The following is a 4,062-nucleotide window of genomic DNA, read 5'->3' on the forward strand; positions in this document are numbered from 1 at the left end:
TTAAGTATACGTGTCAACTGGTTATGCGCCATTATGGAATAGACTTGCTTTTTTTTTTTTTTTGGATTTGCTTCCATAGCCTTTGTCCAACCAAGAACAAACTACAAGGCAGCAGTTGTTTGATTTTGGAGTTGTCTCTCCTTGATGAGTGGCTCTCCCAATCTATCGAGCCTCATCTGCCCGGGGGGGGGGGGGGGGGGTTCGAACTCAGGACTTGACGGTTTCGCAAACATGAGCTTAACCGACCCGACCACTCCGATCTCTAAACTGACAATATGAATCAGGACAATATAGCCTTCGATAAAACTTTAAAAGAAGCTCATATGACCCACATACATACACCCACAACGTATTGTAAAAATACCGACAGATTTACAGATTTATAGACTTATTGTGTAGCTGCCAGTTGTGGAAACATTTTTAAAGTATGAAACCTAAAGGTCAGATGGTTGTTAAGCAAAATTATTTGAAAAAATATGCTACTTTTAGTAACAATGGCAGCCATCTTGGTTACCTAATTAGCGTAATTTTTGAAAAGCTTATCTTTGTGAATTTCTTTGCACTGCATGGGTATGAAAGTATGTGTGTTGCAGAATGATTCATATTACTAAAAGAGTGTAACAGTGTGACGAGGTACATAAGGAATGTGCGTTTGGGAATAAGATCTGGTTGTTTGGGGAAAGAGTTTAGATCAGTCTTCGTTAAGTTGTGTTAAAGCGTACTAGTATTCGTCGGTCGTCGTTAATATAGTCTATGTACACGTTGTAAAAGTTGTCGTATTAAGCCAGTGCAATAAACGATTGAATTAACCAATGCCGTCCTGTTCAGTGATTTAAATCGGATCATCATTGTCTGTGGATACACGTTGTCCCACAAGGTCGACCACGTACTCATCTCGCATCCAAATACTTATATTATGAAGTTTTTTTTTTTTTAAATGTTTTGTTCTCAATAAAGTTGACATCACAAATAACAAAGAATATTACAATTTCCTTATAGTCCGATCAGTAGCTTGCCATCTCTTAAAGACAATTATCTGTCCCTGATTATTTCGTGATCAAACAGTTCACGTCGTCGGCTAGTACTTAATCTTATTATCTCCCTTTTTATTACTGAATTTAGTCATCTTTAAATACATTCAAATGACTAATCTATTTGCCAAAAAGACTAAAAATTACTTTTTTTTGTGCATTATCAGTAGATACGAATAAATCTAAGAAAGTTGCATTGAAATCATTGCTTAAGATGAGTTAAAATTGTATTTCTCCTTGAATAAAGTGAAAGTGAAATACACACAAAAGCACGCAGTTTAAGGGTGTAATAGACTTTATTTCAAAAACTGATAACGAAGCAATAGCAAAATGTTATCATAAACCTTAACACTAATTTCTTCCAAACTTCATTTCGTTATCATTTAAAGAATGCAACCACCCAGTCACATAATACCAGAACACTCCCTGACTAGCATTAGTGTTCCTGTGGGATGGGTAAAGTAGCAATCATGGTACCACCATCCGCCTTTTAGAGCGGTGGGGCAATTACGGTAGCTTCGATCCTTGTCGTAAGTAGAAAACACTTTGTCTTAGTGGGATGTCAGCGAGTCACCATCATCGCCCGTGTAGTTTCCTATCATCAGTTTGTATCCATCCGCTTCACTCTCTACTTTAAAATTGTCATAGACGGCGTAGTAAAACTTGCCATTGTAGCGCATGTCAGCTCTGAACTAGTAGTTTCCCTGAATTTTTCAACAGAAAAATGTCAAATTTTAAATTATTTCCTAATATTCCTAAACCATTGAGCGCCGCACCCCCCCCCCCCACTAAACACACAATATCACTGTTTCAAGGACGAAGCACTCCCACCCCGTGCATTTTACTGGCACTATACAGGCGTATTTGGAGGAGGGGGTGAGAGGGCATGTTTATGACGGTGGCACAAGAAATTAAAAAACAATACCAAGACTGTCACTCAATAATGCAAGAAAAAAAATGATGACGGTATTGTCTTGAAATTGCCATCTGTATTTCCCAGGATAGCGAAAAGATGGAGTTTTTTTTTAATTAACGACGGGTATATTACTGATGCGATAAAGATAAGCCGTAATTTGAAGAAACTGGCAACTAGTATTAGCAATAAATTTCAAATAAAGCATATAACACAAAGATCCACCAAAAGAAGAGGGATAAAAAAAAACCCAGCGCAGAGAAGTTTTCAAAGAAAAAAATGGAAAGAATTGTTCAGAAACGAAACAAATAACAAAGGACACAAACATGGGGAGAAACTGTGTATGACCAATCATTCAGATAAGAAAAATCGAAGACGAAGGAGATATCACTGATGGAGTAGTGAACCTTTATCTTCCCAGAGTGTAGGCCCTAAAGTGAGAATCTGATTTTTTTTTGTACTTTTCAAACAGTTAGCTGTGGGACAGTTGTGCCTTGTGAGACGATAAGAAAAGTAAAGGTTGTCCAGATGCAGCTCAAGCATATCTGGGGTAGTTCGTGAACCATGTCACACTTATTTTTTGTTCAAGACTTTTTTCTCCAGGAAGGGGGTGGGGGCTCTTGATATTTTCGGGGGGTGGGGGGACGAACAACATTTTCCGGGAGGGGGGGGGGCGGACACTGGTAAAAGTGTATGTTTTCTATATAAATTCAATTTCGTTTGGGGGAGGGGGCGGTAGACTTTTTTGGCGGGAGGGGCGATCCCCCCCCCCTTCCCCCCACTCCTAAAAGAGATGCCTGGAAGAAACTTGGTCACACTCCGAGGGGAATGAAAATTTGTGTGAATGTTTTGGCATCACATATTTGATGTAGAAAACTGCTAATCAAACCCGTAAAGTCAAGTAGAAGTTTATTTTTTTTTACTTCGACTTTGAATTATTCGGTAATGCAGCTTAGAATTAATTTTTATTCCGTTAGGTTTAGCCACCCCCACCCCCTCCACCCCTATTTCCCATTAAACTGCCCCCACCCACCTACCACACCACCTCCCGTTTCCAACCCCCATCCTACCCCAATCCCATAAACGAAACAAAATAGAAAAATTATATAATTTTTGAATAGAAATTAAATACTTAAATTCCTCCACTTGAAATGTTAACTCCCGCCCCTCTCACCGCCACTCCGGAAATTTCATGTCATAAAAAACAAACTGATACCAAGTGCTAAATGAATGTGTCTGCTTGTGACTGGTAGAACCCAGTCAAGTTGAGAGTGTTTGTTTCGTTGAAGTGTTCCACAATTTAAATTCGTAACTTAATCGGGAGATCTGGCTAAGGACCTGTCGCGACACCGGAACATAAATGACACACTTTAAGTGTCAATTGGTGGATGATATAAGTATGATGTGGAGTATAATTCTAAAATAATCATCCAATATCAAGCTGAATTTCTGAAGTGGTTGTTTCGCAGAAATGTAATATTAGTAACATTAAGAATGTGTATGTTTTGGAACGGAAATCCTAAAGTGTGAAATTCAGCGGTTCTCAAATATTTTTGTTACGTATTGAAACATTCTTGATTAGGCTTTACATATAGGCCGTATCTTCTCATGTTCACCAACACATCTTCATGAGTTAGTCTGCTTCGAATTTAGCGTCAGCTGGCGAGCTTAAACGATTTTAGTTGATTTGTGACTGTTATAAGTTAATGGTTGAGGGGGGGGGGGGGGTTCGTCCAAAATTGACGTGACGCTTTTTGAACGATTTTTACCTCCCGCCTCTTCGTCGTCACACATCGTCACACAAACCGGCTACAGGAAATTACCCCCCTGGATATTCCCCCCCCCCCGGACATTCCCCCCCCCCCCCCCCGTATTTACCCCCCGGAGCAATTACCCCCCTGTCAATTACCCCACTGTCAATTACCCCCCAGGGGAATTACCCCCCCCCCTCTCAAGTTAAAACTCCAACTAGAATTTTATACCTATATACTACTTTAATCCAAACCTTTAAAAAAAGACCAAAACCTAAGCATCCACCTTAGCCTAAAACTTCACACAAAACCAAAACCAAAGCTAGACACAACCCTAACCCTAACACTAGCTCTAACCCTAACCCTA

Source organism: Physella acuta, unplaced genomic scaffold (assembly GCF_028476545.2).
Source record: "Physella acuta isolate Inbredline_101_S28 unplaced genomic scaffold, ASM2847654v3 ptg000315l, whole genome shotgun sequence".
Classification (NCBI taxonomy): domain Eukaryota; kingdom Metazoa; phylum Mollusca; class Gastropoda; family Physidae; genus Physella; species Physella acuta.